Source organism: Nelumbo nucifera, chromosome 6 (genome assembly GCF_055504915.1).
Source record: "Nelumbo nucifera cultivar China Antique chromosome 6, China Antique-T2T, whole genome shotgun sequence".
Taxonomy (NCBI): domain Eukaryota; kingdom Viridiplantae; phylum Streptophyta; class Magnoliopsida; order Proteales; family Nelumbonaceae; genus Nelumbo; species Nelumbo nucifera.
Window position 1 is genome coordinate 29,448,811 of NC_142654.1, and position 13,435 is coordinate 29,462,245.

Sequence of the window (13,435 nt, forward strand, 5' to 3'; positions counted from 1 at the left end):
AATTCTTTTAGGTGTTGGGCTAGTACTCATCTCCTCAATTCTGAATTGTCATGTCAGAATGCCCATTGGGCCTATCTTCTCCGAGAATCGTTGTTCTCACGTCAACCTCAATTCCGAAAGCATGCTGAGATCAAGTTTTAAAGTATTGGAGACGTTAATTCTATCAAAAGTAATTTTAAGAGACTTATCAGGATACGTCTTGGATACATATGCATATCGAAAAAAAAAATTAAGATAGGCTTGGAAATATTATAAATACTTTAATAAAGCATAAAAATTGTATCAATAAAATTAAATATAAAACCCTAATATATTTTAATGGTTTTATGAAGAAATATATTATAGTTAATTATAATTTTATTAAATATCCCATGCTTAATTATAATTTATAACTTATAATCTTAAGTTTTAATGTTTTATGGAATGGAAAAACCCAACTCACCTATCCAACCATAAAATATGCATTGACACAACTTTTAAGTGAAAATATAATTAATAATTATTTATTATTTAAATAATTTTTATTTATTATTTATTTCCAAAAATTATAAAAAATAAATAAACATTATATAATATATTCAAAAAATAGTTATTAAAGAAGAAATTTCAATTGTTTTGTGGATATGATAGATGATCCATAGAATTATAATATATTCAATCATTGTGATCAAATGATAAAATATAACTAATTAATTATTTTTTTAAATTCTAAAAATATAAAAAAAAATTATTATTAAGGAAGGAATTTCAATTGGTCTGCGGATATAATAGATCATCTATAGAATTATAATATATTCAATTGTTCTGACCGAATGATAAAATATAATTAATTATTATTTCTTTTTTAATTCTAAAAATATAAAAAATCAAAAAAATATTAAAGGAAATTTTCAATTGCTCAATGGATATGATAGATAAATCCATAGATCTAAAAGATATTTAGTCTTTATAAGCAAAGAAAAAAATTACATTTTCAAATTTTTTGTTAATTTATATTTTCTCCAAATATCTTCATGAAATCTCCAAAAATCTATTGATAATACAAAAAAAAAATGTGATTTTGAGTGTATGAAATGTAGATCAACATTCAAGAAAAAAAAAAGAAATCACAAGATATTATAAAAAATTAAAAAAGTTACCTATTTTTGTCATATTTTTCAAAATTTGAAAAATCTTCAAAAAAAATTAACGATTCACACTTATTTCTTGCAAATTTTTGCAAATCTAGCACTCTAGGAATAAGGTTTGGGGTTTCAGTCATTTTATAGTGAAAGAAGACTTATTTTAGGGAAAAGAAGCTTGATTTCCCCTTTTATTTTTTTTCAGTTTTTTGTCGTATCTTCTTCATTGATACGCTACCGATACACCCCCAATATGGGTCCGATACACATGAAAAAAGACGAGACACTCAATTTTTGTGTGTATCCTGTATCTATTTTTCAAAGATACAATATGATACACCCAATACGGGGCGTATCGTATCGAAATTTTAAACCTTGGCTGAGATGTGTTGTGAGGTTAGCGTAAAGAGCATTTGGGAGATGAGATTCGGATTATTTGGGATCTGCAAACCACAAATTGTTACCACTATATCCCTACCCACATAACACCACCATCATGTATTAGGAACATCTACTCATGAATGACAAGGGAGATGTTTATGCATAGGTATAAATACATATTTTATCAACAAATAATGTATAATTATATTCTACATGTAATATATGCATTATTTTATATTTAACTAATATTTTTTTATTTTTTTATTTATAAAAAAGTGCTAAAAATGCAAATTGAGACAAAAAAATGAGGTTTTTGCAAAAAATAGTAGGGCAAGGCACCTTGGGAAGCATAGATTTCAAAAAGTTACCCAAAATTAGAAAAAAAAAGACTACTTCAATTAGACATTGGAGTGCAAAGTTATGGTCTTCAGAAGTTTACGTACACATTTAGCATGCAACCCATGACCAGGTCACTATGTCAGATGATTTTTGACTAGGTCAACAATTTTTTACCGAAATCTTAGATTTTAGTAGAACTAGACTCAAAATCATGGAAAGGTGACGGTTCTAATGATTCAACCAACCGGGATAATGGTGGGTTCAAAACACTAATGCAAGTCAAGTTGACAATTTGAAGAATTTCAATTACATCGGGTTCAGGTCACATTTTGGGTGCATTGAAATTTTAACAATATCTCAACCCAATCTAAGTTGCACTTCTACACTACTTTATATGTCAAGCTTTGGAGGCCCTTGGTATGGTGTCATTGCATTTTGGGTTGATCAATACAATTTTGTATGAGAGAGATTTTTCTACAAAAAACATTTTAAATTCATCAATACAAATTGTTATTTCTATCTAAAATTAAACTAAAACATCAAATTTGATGTTTCCCGCACATGTATTTTTCTAGTTGAAACAACATTTATGAGGCAATACACGCCTGAAAGTATATATATATATACTTTCAAATAATGGGAAAATTATCTAAAGCCTCGCCCTCACTGTATTCATGAAGTCTAAAACTTATCGTTACTTTTAGATATATACTAAATCTCCAATGACCCCCCTGCCAGATATATACCAATAAATTGCCCACAAAAATACAAAATTATTATTGGTGTACCAATTCAAACATGTTTTCTAATATATCTGCAACACCTTAAATGGCCGAAGAGACCCAATAGCTCATATATATGGTCAGTCAGCGTCCCTTCATGGTGGTAACAACTTTTAGGCTCCATAGTAGTAAGGTCAGCAGAACTCAAATGTACCCTGCTCCGAAGAAAAATACACTTATGCTCAGTTTGGAAAGAGGGCAAATGCAAATACGTACAGTGCAAAGCTTTATATTTTATATTTCTAAACCTTTATTTGTATTGTACATATTTGGAAGCAGTATAAATATAAATACATAGTGTAAAATCACGTATTTTGTATGTATTTGCATAGTATACATTTGTGTTTGTATTCCTTTCAAACTGAGCCTTATAAATCAAAACTCAAAACAGAATTAAACAAGAAGTTATATTCTTTTCATTTGCACTTCCATATATTTGTACTAGTTCAAATAAAATTGCACTGCAACCAAACACAGCCTATGGATGATCTATAAATGAAAAAAATGGTAAATTGTTTAAACCTCTCCTGAAGTTTCTGACTGTTGCTAAAACCTCTCCTGAAGTTTAGTAACTGCAACCACTTTTCCTAAACTTTCTGATATAGTTGCAAGTAGAGATCCTCTGATAGAATCCTCTAATAAGAAGTACAAAAATGTCAAAAATATAGTGATTGATATAAAGGGCAAATTTGAAGAATAAAATCAATTTTGTAAAAAAAAAAAAGATTGAAAGGGTTTGGAATAGCGATTGTTATGAAGAGAAATTTTGAAAAAATAAACATTTTAGTCAAAATTAACTATTTCATGCCTCTCGTCAGAGATAAGGGTATCAATGGACTAGTTTTGGATTGGAACCCATCCAGTCCAAAATCAATTTGGACGGATTGGACGGACCAACAAGACATATTGGATTGGACCAAGGTTCAAAATATTGATATGCCCAATACATCGGTAGAGGTGTATCGGGCGGTATCTATAGTTTTTTAGTTTTTTTTTCAAATCCGGTTCAGAAGGACTGGTTTAAGGTCTGTCCACCCCCTAAACCAGTTAAAACCCCAATGCACCATTTGTATGGATGTACTAAGAAGATCCCAATACGATACGTATCAACCAATACAAGCCAAAATGTGTCGATATTTTGAACCTTGGATTGGACCAATCTGGTCCAAAGTATTTATTAGATTAGATTAGACTTGGTCCATCCATAATAAATTTATATTGAATTGGGTTGGATTAAGCCAATATCTGATCCATTTATATAAGATAAGAATATAGGTGTCAATGGACCGGGCTTAGGTTGAAACCAATGTAAATTAAAACGAATTTGAACAGATTAACGATCAAAACATTAAATTGGAACTGTCCAAAATAGTCCAAAGTATTCATTGGATTGGATTGGACCAAATCTAGTCCAATTAACACCCCTAGTTAGAGATTCTAGCAAAGAGGGTCCACTTGTGATTATGTAAAAAAGTTCATAATGATTACAATTATCGAACTTAAGGGGTGGTTTCATCGAAGGGCAAAAACTTCAGAACGGGATCTGCTCCTCACACTTGGGTGCCTCACATGTACACACATGCACATTCACCGTGCATTGGGAATATCTCCCATGAAAAATAACTTGCAAGTACGGGAAATGTTCCCAATGCATGATAGGATGTGCGTGTGAGACGCCCTATGTGAGGAGCATATCTGGTCTCAAAAACTTCAAGAGATGTTGTAACAATTTATCCATAAAAAAAGAGATGGATGGGCTCCCTATTCTATTTGATTCAAACAAAAATGAGAATAAGAATTGGAATCAACATAAATGAGATTTTATTCCCAAGAGAAGGGCAGGGAATGGCCATTCCCTCAATTAAGGGAATGCCTTTCCAACAAGTAGGGCTGTTCACAGGTCGGGTTGGGTCGGTTTACTGGCGTTTTTCCAATTGACATGGTCGGTTTACCTAGAAATGAAACTAAAACCGACCCAGTACTAAATAAAACCGACCTGGTCGGTTTGAATCAGTTTGGGTCGGTTTTGTGAATGATTTTCTCGGTGTGAACGGTAAAAGATTCAAGTCTAAGAAAGCAAAGGCTGGATGCCTGGAAATTAAAAATGATTTGATAGATTTGAACTGATATTTTATATATCAGAAATTTTATATATAATATGTATATTTCTAAAATAAAGCTGAAATATATTATATATATATAATATATATCTAAGTTGGTTTGAATCGGTTCGGTTGAAAACTAAAACCGAACCGAACCATCAGTTTATGTTTTTTGTAACCCTAAACCGACCGATGCTGAAAAAAAAACCGGCCAATTCAGGTTAGACCGGACCGGGTTAGTCAATTTGATCAGTTTGTATCTTATTGAACAGCCTACCAACAAGAATAATAATGAGGTTCTAATTTCACTCAATCAAACAATTGGAATCGGAATAGTCAATTCTGATTCCAATTGCAGACCCCTATTCATACGAACCGACTATTCCGATTCCAATTCCAGACCCCTATTCATACGAACCGAACGGGGCCTAAAACCACTCATCACTAGAAAATCTAAAACTTCTCTTGATCTTGACTTTTTAGATACCTCCAAATGAACACTCTGTCAGAAATATTTATTAAGTGGCCTATCATTTTTTTCTTCGCTTCATGGGTAGCCCATCCCCACCCCACACAATAGTGGTGTGCCATTTAGACATGTGTATAATATAACTAGAACAAGTTAAATGACCGATGGCCCAAATCCAATAACTCAGATGATCATTCACGTCCCTCCATCTATATGAGGTATGGAGTCAAACCTGTGTCCTATAGACTCCGTCATAAGGACAGTGGATATCACATGCACCCTGCTCTGACCCCACTCCACCTTCCACCCCTACCCAAAACCACTATTACAAGTGAAAAAAAAAGTATGCCACCGACTCATAAATAAGGGATCCAAATGTGACAAACCCTTGGGCATGGGGACATGGCAATAATCATGTGTGTGGATTAATTAAATAGACGGTCATGGTCTTTGTATAGGTCTTTGCAACTATTAGACAACTCCATTTAATGTATATATATATAGTATCAATTTTTTGGTAAATGAAAAAAAAAATAGGTTGGATTAGTTTTGCTTTAGCCATTTATAAATTGATTAAAATGAATGATTCAATCATAGATATATATTAATATTTTATATTTTAATATAATTTTTAATACATGAAAGTGGAAAAATTACCATATTTCTTAGTCTAAAATATTTTATATCATAAATTTAATTTTGAAATTTATTTGTAATAATGCCTGTATTTTTTAATTTAAATTTATTTTGTAGTTTAAATCTTTTGAATCGAGAACAATTTGAAAATCGATCCAAACCGATAAAACCTGAGTTGACTGGTTTTCACTAATAGTTAGTTGGTTTCAGGTGACTAACTCCCCAATCAAACCAAATTGATTTGGTTGGCCAAAATGCCTACAACAAAATTGAACCAACCTGTGAGCATTCCTAATTTCAACTAAATTAATAGTCTAATCTATAAATTATTAAAAATTTATAGATAAAAACACAATTATTGAAAATATATTGATAATGAAAATACAATAAATAACTAATAAAAATACATAAGTACTAAAAAATATATTAAATTATCCATCTCAAATAATAGTTTAATCTCTAATAAATATTAACCAATAAATTATAACAAACATACAATAAGTACAATAAATTAAATTTAAAAAGTTTAAATAATAGTAGTTTAATCTCTAATAATTATTAATTTTTTTGTTAAATAACAAAACAAAAATTGATTTATACATAATTATTGAAAATGTATTTATCACAAAAATGTATTATTTACTATATATAAATATATAATAAATATAGGTGGGTGATGAGAAAATTTAAGTGGCTAACATCCAATTTAAATAATGTTTGAGATTACACTACGAGTGTAATCTAAAAAGGAGGCTAGAAATATTTAAATAGTGTTTTATTTTTTAATGTTAATTTTTTATTATCTGAATTACGTTTAAATTGAATAATCCAGAAAATCATAATTTATATTGTTAGTACATAATTTGGTGATGAAATTTGTAAAAGTATAAAATTATTAATAGTATAAATATGATTAAATATATTATAATTATTTTTTGTATTTTTAATAAATACTTTAAAGTTATTATATAGTTTCATCAAAATATTTAAATAACTTTTAATTTTTTTAGTTCAAACTTTCTTTAGATAGATATAGATAAAAAGTGGGGGAGAGGATAAATAAGAATAAGAGATAATTTAGGAGAGAAACTCTCTACTAAATTAGAGATAATTTAGAGATAAATAGGAATTAGAGATAATTTAGGAGAAAGTGGGGAATAGTGGGGGAGGGAATTTAAGAGATTTTAGGAAAGGATATTATTTAAGTTATTGGAAGAGAGAGAGAGAGAGAGAGAGAGAGAGAGAGAGATTTTAGGTATTTTTAGGGAAAGGAGGGCATATCATTGGTTGTATAAAAATGACATGAAATAAAAAATAAATAATTCAAAAAAAGGAGAAAATTTCAAACCCTGTTTTACACTTAACCAAAATTTAATAGAGGATAAAGTGGTGAGATGCATAGAAAATGCCTCTTCTTAATTGTTATGATGCTACTCTTCCACATTGAAAAATGTATCATGATATCTCTTAATAAGGGAGGAATTGCAATATCCATTGTGGCGTCGATGAAAATAAGTTGATCACTATTTCTATAATTTGTAATACATATTTAGGGCCTTGGTGAAGCTAAGTACTCATGAATTTATACGTCTTTTACATCATTCTTTCTTATGATACCAATAATAATGAGTTCATTGCAGGTTTGTGGTGCCCTCGAGCTCATCGCAAGCTTGTGCAGGCTTTGAGCTCATCACAAGTCTGTGCAAGTTCTAAGCTCTTCGCGAATTTGTGCTGAGTTGTGAATTTGTAGCAGGTGTTTTTGTAACATTAGTTTAGCGCCCTTTGTACTATTGCAATCATGGTGAACAACATGTACCTTCAGGTTGGATTGGCCCAAATCCAACCTAAACTCAGCCCAAAAGAAATAGGGTTGGGTTGAAGTTTGGGTTTGGGTTAGGGTTGAAAAGTACGAACCCCACTAAACTTTAGGATGGGTTAGGGTCAAGTTTTAACCAACTTGAGCCAGACTTCATACTAGCATATATAAATATTTTATAAATATGTATTTATGCATATAAAAAGAATGCTAATGTATTTATATATGCATATATATATATATATTGCATGTATGTATATATATATATATATACATATTTATTATTATATACATGTATGCATGTATATATATTATATGCCAGAAATTTTAACTTTAAAGTCATCTTTTTTTTTTTTCTAAAACATGATAAAAAGGAAATAAAGAAATCGGGCCAACTCGAAACTAACTCGAATCCAATCTGATCATCATTAGGTTAGGATTGGGGGCTCAACAACTCGATTTGTTTGGGTTAAGGTTGACCTCAATCCGACCTAACCTCACCCGATTTGCACCTTGGCAAGCAAAAAGATTTAAATCTAAAACTGTGAAAGAAAGAATTTATCGTGTATAAGTAATGCCTAACCACGCTCTCTTTAAGAAAAAAGAAAAGAGGAGAGAGAGGTAGAGAGATCATGTCACCTTTATGTATCCTTTTTAGGAATGGGCATCTGTTAGCAATAAGCAATTTTAGACATGCCATAGATTTGTTCCACCTGTCCTCTATACTTGAAAGTTTTTTAAAAATGGTGTGTATAAATGCATGTTGCCAATGTGTTATGGACATGTGGTACAAACTTATGATACATAGCATTGTTAGTAGATCTCCTCCCTTTTTTTTTCTATTTCTCCATGGCTTAGTTTGGTAAGAGTGTATATACAAATATATACATTACAAATACATATAAAATAATACAAAATATAAAATTTTGCACTCTACATATATGTATAATTGTATTTGTACTCCTTCTAAACTGAGTTTTAACATCATGAATAATGGAGATTGGTCGATTTACATTCAGTAGCATTGGGGCAATGAATTCTTTTGTGGTGTTGGATTATGGCTTTTAAAACTCACTCGGTGACTGAACCAGTTAGGGGTTCAGTTACCGGTTTGAACGGTTGGCCCATTTTGACAAAAAAATTGAAAAATGGTCAAAACTGTCCGAACGGTTAACCAACCGGTTCAGTGGTTTATTGACCAAAATCAACGGTTTTGAGGAAAAAAGCGATTTTGGGGAAAAATAGAACTGGTCAAGTGACCAGTGTTCAGTTTTTCCGGTCCGGTCCGATTTTGAAAACTATGTGTTGAATAACACTAATAGAGTTTGATATCTCAAAAATTTGTTTTTTAGATGTTGGATCAAATGTCTAACCACACTTTTAAAAAGCATGGTTTTTAAAAATGAACCGGTGATCAAATCGGTCAAGGGTCCGGTTACCAGTTCAAATGGTCCAACCGTTCGACCTGAATGGTCGGCCCATTTTGACAAAAAAATAAAAAATTTAAAAAAATTGGAAAACGGTCAAAACTATTTGAACGGTTAACTGGCCAGTTCAACGATTTACTGACTAAAATCAATGGTTTTGGGGGAAAAAGTGGTTTTAGGGAAAAACAGAACTGGTTAAGTGACCAATTCTTGATTTTTCTGGTCCAACCATTTAATCCAGTCCGATTTTAAAAACCATACTAAAAAGTGATAATAGATTTGATTTAGTAAAAAGTGATTGATGCGCATAACACATTTAGGCACGAGGTGTTCTTCCATCAAGTTTTCACACATACATCAGCCATGCACTATGATCTCATATGTGCGAAGTCATTAAATGGTGTGGTTACCCAAATGCACCATGTCATCCTTTTCTTATTTTTTAAATGTAAAATTTAAAAAATAAAATTAAGAAAATGGATTTAACTAGCTATGATATAGACATGATATCGAAAAAACTTAGGCTGAATTTGAAAAGAATATAAATGTAAATTTATAGAGTATAAAACCTTATATTTTATATGTATTTACACTGTACATATTTATATTTGTACTCTTTTCTAAACTGAGCCTTAATGTTAATCAACCGGTATCAGCCAAACGCATAATTTTTTTTTTCTAATAAAATATGATTTGGAGAGGAGAAACGAACTAGGGAAAGGAGATGTTCATAGCCTGCATTTTTTTCCACCATCGGCTAGTTACTGCATAACCACGTCAAGATTATGTCCCAATTCTTCAAAATCCCTCTTTTTTCGTGTCCAACACTCATTTTATAACAATTCATAGCAGTTCTTCACATGTCTTCTACTGACATCTCCCAAATGTGTCACTTTTTTGTTTTGTATGTATTTGTACTGTATGTTTATAATTGTACTATTCTCACTATTCAGCGACTATTCCCAAAGAAGCAACATCGCCTTCTTCATGGTTTTTAAAATCGGACCGACTGAATGGTTGGTCTTGGACCGAAAAATTTGAGAATTGGTCATCCGATAGATTTCATTTTATCTTTAAATTTTTTTTTGTCAAAACTGTTGGATTTTAATCTCATAAGAGATTAAATTCAATGAGTTTGATTGATCAATTACATGAGAAATTGTATTTAAACACTTGATTGAAAAATTAGTTTTTCTCTTACAAAACCTATATTTGAACTTATCCCACATTGGAAAATTATAAATTTTGTTTTCACTATTTTAATAAGAGCTGATTTACACTCCTTAGAAATAGTAGAGGAGAATATGAGGGTTTGATACCGCACAATACACGAGCTTTATTTTTAGTATTTTAATAGGAGCTGATTTACACTCCTTAGAAATAGTAGAAGAGAATATGGGGGTTTGATACCACACAGGCGCACTTTGCTTGCACTTCACCCCACAATTTGATCAGGTGTGATCAAGAGGCACAATTCAAAGTTAACAGTTACATTTTCTTCATACCTCTTCATAAACTATTTAAGGAACATGAATCAGACTTCAAAAACACACAATTTCGAAATCCACTTTCCAACAAAAACTATTGATTTGGTCAATGAATCAATGGTCAAATCGTTGAACTGTTGATTATGATAATGGTTTTTGGTTGTTTTTTTTTTCTATCAAAATGGGTCATCCATTCGACCAGGGAACTGAACCCAAAACGGTTCAGTATCGGGTCCGGTTTTTAAAAAACCTTGCTTTCTGATCATTGCAATAAACAAATGGGAGAATGAATGATTAACCCAACTCAGAATCCTTAATCCTACCATACAGGGGATGGATCCTAATCGTGGATTATGCCAAATCCACGGGCAGGATGCGATTTATAGGAGGGGCTCCTAGTAGACTAAGTAGGGCTGTAATTTCAAATTTATGCATTGGGATGTGTGTACTACTTCCCCCTTACGAAGCTAAAGAGTCTATGATACGTATCTGTTCCTTTTACTCCTTTTGTCATCCACTCACTCCAATAAATTTAAGCATCTGGTTTAGCTTTTTAGAACGGTGTCCAATTCAAGGCACAAGGCTGGGTCTTGCTTGAGAATTAACATGGCAGTCAGGCTGGATCTTGCTTGAGAATTAACATGGCAGTCATAAATCTGAACAGTTCCCACCAGAGGGCTCTAATAGAATTTTAGTGCTCATCAAGAAGCCAAACTCAATATCATTAGGGTGTTTGGTAGAGTGGAGTTGCAATGTTACTATATTTTGAATTGATCGATGCAAATTGTTATTTCTATCTAAAATGTTAAATTTAATGTTTTTTATGCATTGTTTTTTTTGCTTTTCCATCGCCAATAAGTAAGCCAATTTTGAACTCCCTAAGCCACTGCAAATCTGGGACCGGGAGTTGGGGTCTACTTGAGGGTATGTTTTCAAGTATAAAAGATTTTCTTTTTGGCCTTTATGGGGAGTCTGAATCTGCTACTCACACCGGCCTCATAGCATGTCTCAGCGACGCATCAAGAACATCTCTCATATTTATATATTATTATTCAGAGGAAATGTTTTTAATACATGGTGAGATGTGGCTGTAAAGATCCCAACTCCTTTATGGGAGGCAAATAAGGTTGCATAATTTAAGGCTCAATTTGGTAGGTGTATAAATATAAATATAAATATATAGAGTGTAAAACCTTATATTTTGTATTATTTTATTTACGTTTGCACCGTACATATTTGTATTTGTGCTCTTATCAAATCCATCTAAATAATTTTAATTAGATGGGTTTGGGGCGATTAAAAATTTAACAAATTCACCCGACATGACTCAAGTTGTAATCCTATATCAATGTTCGTCGATTGGATCACAATTTGGATTTGGGTGAGCCTCTAACCTGCCATATTACAATAAATTTGACTTGGTCAATGACTTATGGATCTGGACAGTTTTTTTATTATCTCTCTACCATCAATTGACCTTTCTGACCTGGGTTATTAGAGTAGGTGTTTGGCATCGTGTGAGTTGAGAAAAAGGTGCTTATTTTTTATTTAGTACCCGTGTTGTAGATTCGTTTTCAGCATTGGTCGTATTATCCAACGTCTAACATGATACCACATCATTGCACCGCTAGCAGCAACGAGCTGTTTTATGAGAAAACATCAAATTTGGTGTTGGTTCATACCACACTTTCTCAATTTCCAAGGTGTGGTATGAAGCAACGCTTTTTATGGAAAAACAATACCAAATAAGAGACTGTTTTCTGAAGCACCGCTTTTTCTGATATGGCACTTACATGGTGCCATTTTCTTAGAAAACAACACCGATGCCAAACACCCACAGAGTTAGCTTATTCTCTCTTTTGCTCACATACTCACATTGCTCTCCAACCCTTTTAGAATTTTGTGTTTTTTTTTTTTTCTGAATTTTCTAAAATACTAAAAATTCAAACATGGGGCTATTTAAAATCATATACATCTTTCTTTTTCTTTTTTATTTTTTTTTTGGCTTCATCATCTACAATCAATTCAGTTTCCTTCAATGTAATCACTCCTTAAGATAATGAACATCTTTTAATACTAGCTTGTGCATTGCATGAGCCTCTTCTAATCTATTCTATATACTTAAAATGTAGTCCATATCAATTTATTCCCTCTCCTCCTCATATTGATTTCCAAACCCCCTAGATTTTTTTTTTTGGTTTCTATTGAATTTTTAAATAAATAGTTAAACCAAACATGGGGTTATTGATTTAAACTAACCCACAACCAATAGTAGGAAAGGGAATATAATCACTCCCCTATAGAAGATGGTATCTTTTTCAACACGGGTCCATGCCAAGGTCCAAGGATCTCTTGGAGTCTATTCTGTATACTTAAAAAACAGTTGTGCACATTGGATTATTCTCTTTCTTATATTGTTTCTTAACCCCCTTTAGAATTTTATGTTTATTTTTTATTTTTTTAAACAAAAGATTCAAGAGGGGGTTATTTTAACTCACTCACAACCAAATCAGTTTTCTTTTTATTTGGAAATTGAATGTCATTACTCCCCATAGACATGGACATCTTTTTAACACCAACTCATGCATTGCAGGGCCTCTTCTACTATATGTATAAAATGGAATTGTCCATGTCACAACTCCTTTGCATTTTATGTGAATAGTACCTCCTATAATTTTTGTGTTTCTATTTTTGAAAAATAGAAGACATTGAAGTTGGGGATATTTCAAATCACCCACAACTTAACCATATTATTATTTTTTTTTCTCAAGAAACCAAATATAATGGCTCCCTCATGGAATATGTGACATCTTTAACACCAGTCCTTGCATCACATGAATTCACTCTTCTTTGTTTTTTGATATCTTGTGAAAGG